The following is an 8,299-nucleotide window of genomic DNA, read 5'->3' on the forward strand; positions in this document are numbered from 1 at the left end:
AGAGTAAAGGGGGCTGGGCTCTGTTGGCAGCATTCACTGTCATAGGAGGAGGAGGGAGAGGAGGGAGGAGGAGGAGGAGGAGTGGCAGCTGGCCAAGACGGAGGGAGGGAGGGAGGGAAGTGAAGGAGTGGAGGGAAAAGTCTCAGAAGAGGGCTGGCTGAGATTTAAACTCAGCCCGAAGGCGAACGTGAGAAGAACAGGGGGAGACAAGAGGAATAAAAAGGTAAAGGAGGAGGACACTGATGGCCAGATAAGGCAGAAAGCAAGTGATGTAGTGGGAAATTAAAGAGGAGGGTAAACTGACCTCTCTTTGGTGATCATCATAAGGCAAACAAGGACCAATACACAGCAACATCAAAAATATTAACACTGAAAAACTTGCTGTGTATGAATAAAAATCAGCTACATTTTCATAAAAGCATCTATTCATGATTTTTTTGTTCCTTAACACTAAAATGACCAATGGATTTTGGAGGTAAATATATTTTAAACTACTATTTTCACACTTGATTTAGAAAATCTAACAATGGTTTGTACAGAAAGCAGGTCTTGGAAAAGTCGTGTTAAAATTAGGCTTGGGCCGATATTCGATATTATTGAATTTGATATCGTGGGAAATATCACGATATTCACGGAATATTACAATATTTCCCTTGATATCGAATATCCTATGCCTAGAAATTTGATGTAATTTGGAAGAAATAAAATAAAATACGGCCCCAAAAAACCCGGGAAAAAAATAAATAAATAAATAAAATAAAATAATAATAATAATAAAAATATATATATATACATCATAATATAATATGGTATATCGTGATATTTTGGCGGGACATGTATCATAATATAAGATTTTGGATATTGCCCAAGCCTAGTTAAAATCACCCGATTCTCATAGAACTTACATGTGTACCATGATGTATATGAATTGAGATCATAAAGATTGATGTCAGCCGTAAAAGGGGAATAAACTCTATTCCACAGATAAAAAGGTGGGGAAACTGAGCTCAGGTGCATTGACACTCCACTAAATCCCTGGCAGAAATACAGTATCACTTGAGGATTTACCAGAGAGCTTTTCCATCTCCACCCAGCAGCACAGAAACCTCTGGGAAGGAACATTCACCTCATGTGCTCAGCTGCTGCGATATCATTGAAAACATATCTATTTCTCAGTGCAGAGAGAGGAGTGGAGGGGAGCGAGCAATGCTGTCTTTCATTATTAACTCTCACAAGCCAGGAAATACCGAAGAAGTATGGATCAGATGATGCAGCCTGCCTTGATAAAGATTTCATGATCTGCAATGACGACTCTTGATTTTAGACACTGCGTACAGTGTGAAATCAACTGATCGCGACATCAGTTTTACTAGAACCGGTTATGTTTTCCCATGATCAGAATATACTTCCATGTCATTGATTTCAGCAATAACTGTGTAGACGTTGGAAAACATTCCTGACCCAGCGGCCCGCAGTGTATTTCTGTGGTTGGTGTTATTTAATGATCAAATTACTTCCAAATATTGACCCTTTATTGGATATCGCCCTGCCCGGTCTTTTCTGAAACAAGTCTTTCTCCTGTTTTTCCTTCGCTAACTGGAAAAACAAAGCAAGGTAATGGAATTCAGACACACCCACATACTGGCCGCTGCTCGGTCACAATGGGAGCAAAATGATCTTTCTCTCTCTCTCTCTCTCTCTCTCTCTCTCTCCCTCTCTAAATTTCAGTTGCTTTATCGGCATGACTGTTTATTGGCATGTCAAAAGTGACAAAGTCTACATCAGAAACAATATTGCCAAAGCAGTATACAAAAATGTCAATTTTGGAAAAAACAGCAAACAACCATGTGGAGGTGATTCATTATTTGGTGTGAAAACACTAATATCTATAGTTACATAAAACAGTTCCAAAATAGACAGCATGTACTTATGCAAGTGATTCAAAGGCCAGTAAGGGCATATGGGACATTGTGTGTGTGTGTGTGTGTGTGTGTGTGTGTGTGTGTGTGTGTGTGTGTACATGTGTGTCTGCATACATGTGTGTATGTGTGAGTGTTGGCTTGCAAAAACATACTTAATGCTTTATTAGCTTTTTGCTTGGGGTTATTTGTCAAAGTTTACTCTACCCCTTGTGTGTGTGTAGGTGTGTGTGTGTGTGTGTGTGTGTGCGCGCACGCACGTGCTTGTATTTCTACAATACAAGGGTGGTAAATGCTATTAGATGCTTAGGGTTTAGTGAATTGCCACTCATGGTGGCAACTTCAGTGTTTTGCTAAGGGACATTTGGAGGGGTGAGGGTAGAGACAACACAAGTGTGTGTGTGTGTGTGTGTGTTTGGGGGGGTGGGCGGGCACATGACTGATAAAGTGACAAAGGCCACTAGATAAAGAATGCATCACGCCTCCACTCTAACAACACCAGAGGTCATTCGCGTGGTGGCGCATCACACACGTTTCATTCAGCCGATGCTTTCATGCCAGAGAGTGCGCAGGTAGGCAGTTCAGCGGCTTGCTCCTCAGCCATGGGAAGCCGCTGTTCACACTGAGCTCCAACCATCAGGGGAAATGGGTTAGTTGTCCATTCGTATGAGACTGAAACACAGCAGGCTTCACACAGCTGACATGATGGGAAAAATGGATTTCGGGTTTGCTTTTGAAAGGAAATGATTTTACAAAAACAGAAATAACGTTCTTTTTGGAATATGTATGACCTCTATTATTAACACTAGGCAGGCCAGTGGATATTGGGGGTCTAAGAGAAGAACAACAAGATGAATGTAATTGTGACTACTGTTTCCTTGTGTGATTAAGAAAATCGAACACTGGTTTGTACAGGAAATTGGTCTGTTGAAACTAGATATTTCAATTCTGAAATTCAAAACAGCAGGCGATTGACGGCAGCATGGCCTTTCTGGTCTTAAGAAATTAATAACAGCCATAATTTTGTCCCAAAAGGAAGTTTTGGGACAAATCCCACTATATTCTTGTCTTGATGAGAAACCAGAGCTACCCATCTTTCCCATGTCCCTGACGTCTATTTTCTGGGATACTGTTAAACACATGAAAACACAAAAGCAAAAAGTCCCTCTGCTCTCAGCTGGGGACGCTGTCAGAAGTCAGATATTGGGATATGCATATGGGAGTCTGTGCCAACACAAATATGATTTTGCTCAGGGTAACCACAAGGGAAAGCTATTTGTTTGTGCTGATATGGAGTTGGTTAAAAAACGAAAATCAGTGTTTGCTTGGTATTTTTTCAAATGACAATTTCCAAATGGTTTTGTTGATCTTGGACGTGAAAGAGAACAGTCTCTGCAGGTATTGATACTTGCTCTGTCGGACTGTTATATAACTTGGACTCAGGCTGGTTTGCATGCTGTCGTAGCCATCTTGCAAGGTTTCACGCAGTTTGGAATTGCATTACAGAGGCTCCTTTCAGTCAATAAAATAAAAATATATATGTATTTAAAGGGGCAGCAGCAAATAGTAATAGGACACAGCAAATAAAATAGAATATGGACAAGAATAGAGCAAATGAGGGGTGTTGAGCATAACGCAACTGACAATTACAACACTAGAAGGTGTCGACTTATAAGAAAGGAATGTATGAAATATATGAATCATAGCATATATATGCAATGTGTGGAGAATAACAGCAGTAGAGCATACTGAGACAAATGAATGAAAAACGTGCAGGATATGAAAATAGAACAAAAATGTGATATATGCAGTCTGAAATTAAATGAAAAATTATAACAACTGTCGAGATATATGCAATATATAACAGTTGAGAAAAATATAAGAATATGAAGAAAAACAAATATGTGACTTTATAGTGTAGCTACAGGATGTATAATATGTACAATGTGTTTAATTTTATTGATTTGGTCTCAAGATCAATAAACCTTGGCCCGCCTCTCAGTTCAGAAACACTGTACCAAGTTTCCTGACAAATGAGCGCTTGGTAGTTGGAGTCGTCCTGCCACAGCATTCATAGGATACTTCGCATTAGTCATCCTTGTCATCTACGGAATGCCAGCGGTGTCTGGAAGAGGCAACGGAGAACAATTCACAATGGCAGACATCAGCCGTTTTGCAGGTTTCAGCAGGGAAGACACATGCAGTCATTGTTTTCTCAAGCTGCTCTGATGGAAGCCCATTACATCATATGGATCAGGTTGACTCAAACATTAAAAACACATCCACCTCTCACAGAGCGCTCCTCTGTCTCCAGCACACTTGAACCTGCTTCTGTTACTTTTGGCTATACTCACTGCCAAATGTGATCTGCTGTTACTTATTATTATTATTCTACTGCGCAGCATGAAATCTACTGCGTTATAAACGAGACAATGAATGGTTCCATTTCAACATTTCCAAAATTGCAGATTACCACATCCTTAGAAGTGTTGCTGCTTCATAACAGATTGTCCCAAGCTATAGATTTCAATTGTGTCCCAGTAGGCAACATTTTTATTTTAAAATACACCTGTCTTATCAGAGAAGAGCGTCCCATCCCAGAAGTGACAAATCCAAACTTAATAGTGAAATCCAAACTGTCTCCTAAACAGCAGTGAGCGAGCGCTGTATCCAGAGAAAGCTGAACTCACCAACCTTGGACATAACATCACCTTACAGGATTTATGGATATTGAAGTATACATTTTTCAGACAGTTACCTCTCGTTGCCGTTTGGAGCTGCCAACACGCAAAGTTGCCTAATGTAGCTTTAAGTGTCCCGTTTTTTCTTTCTGGATCTCATTTCGGAATGAAACGGTTCTTTAACATAACAGTAAAGTCTCATGTTGTTTTGCATGGAGTCAGTGAATGCTCACGTGTCTTATCTGAGCGGCTTGTCAAGGCTACAATGTGAGCCACTGATAAAATAAACTGGACAGTGAGCAGGAGCCGGGGTAACTGAGGGCATTGGGAGAGTTTAGCACAAAGAGAGAAATATACTACTACAACACTCCCTGCAGAGACTCGTGGTACGCAGCTTCTAGTGTGTCTCAATGGTGTTCTCCTGCAAGTTGAAATATCAATAGAGAGGAAATATGAAGTTTACAGAGATGTTTTGTTGGCTATTGGACTCTTTAATGCCTTTTCTTGCTCTTTAACTTTTCAGTGATACTGAGAATATTATTTTTATTCCACATATATTACAGGAAAAGGAATGCTGATTTAGCTAGAATGTAGAAGCAAGAGGTGAAAAATACAGCAACGTTATGGCAAAACAAGAACAAAATTCCCCCAAAAATTCCAATTGCAAGGTTAAAAACACACCAGGGTGCTGCCATGCCGCAATGTGACGGTGCGTTTTTTAACCTTGCTTATCAAGTAATAACTTTGTCATATGTCATTCCTACTTACATTATTTCACCTATTTTTTAGGCAAAAAAATGGATCCAGATGGAATCTGAAAGCCCCAAAATGACCACAACACCTGAGAAGACAGTTGAGGCAGAGATTAGCTGATGGAATCACTGAGTGAAAAACAACAGTTAGCTAACATGGTGGGCAGTGAACACCAAAGGACATGGCTACAGAGGTCAGTATTACTGTTAGCTTATTACATTGTTTTGTGGTGGTGCTGTTTTGTTCAGCAAAGTGAGCTATACTCCATGGAACCAACATGGAAATTCCATATTAATGACAGTTGCACTTTATATTTTGTGTAAAGGAACTGTCATTTACTGCACAGTGTCATGTATTTGGTGTTCTGTTGCAGCTGGTTTAGCCTCTTTTTCAAATGTGTTACAGGCTAAACTGATTTACAGTATTGTGACACTCATTTCCACACACTAATACTGGTTATGCCAAACCATATCTGTATATCTCTTGTGCTGGTGCCCACTACCGATTATAATAGACTGTAAAAGCAGTTAATTTGGATGGCTACCTAAAGAGATGTTATTATGTGTTACATTGTGTAAAGGAAACTCATTTGTCCAGGTGTGTACCATAATCCTAAAAATGTTGCCTTCTTTTTATAGGTATGTGATACCATCCTGACACATACTCAGGAGCGATTCTTATTCACCAAACACCTCACTAGTGCCACTCTGGACACCACCATGGAGGATAATTCACTATAGAGCCTTTTCACAAACATGGCTGATGTACTCCCACTTTGTCTTAGTAGGGTATAGATCGAATCACCATTACCAGCAATGTTAAAAAGACAAATTTATGTTGCCTCCAACTGTCTGTGATCACTTACTTTGTTTCAACATAGTGTATAACACAATACAGGTGTTGTCATTGACATAAAAAAAATGATTTAATCGAGGGTCACAAAATGCTAACAGCACAGAAATTACCATTAGCCTTGGTTAGCCAGTTAGCAAGTTAGTTAGCAGTTAGTGTTTTGCTAGCAGTGGTGAGAACCGATCTATACCCTGTGGAAGTATGTCAGCCATGTTTGTGAAAAGGGTCTGTTAAACTAGAAGAAGCTGTAAACTCAACTCTCTCTACTTTATAGCAATGATGAGTTCTGGGAAAAGCTATATGCTAGAACACTTACTGGCCAGGTGATGAATTATCAAAAACCAGCTACGTCATTGGAAAGCATGTCCTGCTCCTGCATGTATGAGCTTGCTCATACATGCATACATAGCCTGTCATTAAATGGTGTCTGAGTAAGTTTGTTTTCAACAACCAGAGCTCCAAAAGCAACAGATTCCAGGAGGAGGGATCCAAATGAAAGAGCGGAAAGTTGTTGACTGAACAAGATGTTATTTATGCTAATCATTTGAAACTTCACAGTCAAGTGTTGGTAGGCAGACAGTAAGAAATGTTTCTTTTTTTTTGCTTTAAAGTAGTAATTTCATATAAATAAGGCATTTTAATAAAAAACAAAAAAAAACAGTTTTGCTGAGTGCAATGCAGAAACTCCAAAGCAATGGTCGCTTAGCACCAACAATCTCACCAAAATACATTTTAAAAAAGAGGGACTCAAGTATTACCACTTTAAGTGTTTGAGTGTACGTTTTTTTGTTTTATTTTATTTGTTTGTTTGTTTTTGTTACTTTTGATTATTAAGTGTAATGTGGCATTCACATCGAAGGTATGAGGCAAAAAAGCAGACTGTCAGCTTTTGGTCATCAATCTTCATTTAGCAGGATGGGATGTGGTTGAAAACAAGGTGGCTAAACTACAGTATATGACCTCCAGTCAGGGATCACTGTAAGGCAAACAACCAACGATACGACCAAAAATCGATTTTATTTACAGAAAAGTATTCATTTATGCTTTTTCGTCGCTTAAAGGACCCTATTTTCATATAACTTACATCAGTTTGATGCTACTTACTATGCTGCATACTATGAATTCATGTTATAGAAATGTACATCAGCCTAAAATGGTGGTCAACTCTAACCTGACTATCTCCATCCTCTTTATCAGCCCACGCCCTGAGGTAAAATGAGGGTTTTGCAACGATGTATCGCTTGGCTTGTCGTGAGAGAGCCATCCGGGGCCACAGGTTCCATAACATTGTCCGAGTTCATCGTGTTCCTGAGAACCTCGACTTCAGAGAGATCAGCAGAGTCGGTCTTGTTTGGAGACGACTCGGAGGGCTGTGTGTCTTGGCCCGTCTGTGAAATTATTAGTCGGGGAGAGGGAAAACCATGTGTCTCTCTGAATGGGCTGTGTTCTCTTGAATTAATACCGCTGGAGCTGATACAATAATAGAGGCACATCTGGGTTGGATTGGGAAGCGATTCATTCCATTAAACTTGTCTCTACTCTTTTTTTCCAAGTCAGGATAGAGTATTGTACCGCAGTTTGATTTGTGTCCGTCTGTGATGCGTTCTGAATCACAAACTGGATGAATCAGTCATTTATTTTTGACACATTTAGCCCCAGAAGAACCTGTCATGTCCTTTTTTTCCACAGTGGGGTCATATGTAGCAGGGAAATACTTGGCAAACAGCTATTTTTGGAATGCCCAATTGTGAATAAATGCTGGGATTTTTTTTTTCTCATACATATATTCTATTTTGAATATAGAAGTATTTAAATATAGAAGTAGACTGGGATAAACATATTGCATGTTACTATTAAAAGCAAGGCAACTTGGCATCTTGAATATGTTTTAAACTCACTTGTTCTTGTTATGCTGAGTGAATTCTATAAACATAAACTGAACAATTTAAGAAGTCATCTCCAATACTCCATCTACATCTCCAATTTTTTGCTGGAAATACAGTATGTCATTGCTTTGCTATGGGTGGTTGGAAATAAGGCAAGTAAAGTAAAAAAAACAACAACACTATGACAATGTTTCTATTGCAAACCCTT

Source organism: Centroberyx gerrardi, chromosome 15 (assembly GCF_048128805.1).
Source record: "Centroberyx gerrardi isolate f3 chromosome 15, fCenGer3.hap1.cur.20231027, whole genome shotgun sequence".
In the NCBI taxonomy this organism is placed as follows: Eukaryota; Metazoa; Chordata; class Actinopteri; order Beryciformes; family Berycidae; genus Centroberyx; species Centroberyx gerrardi.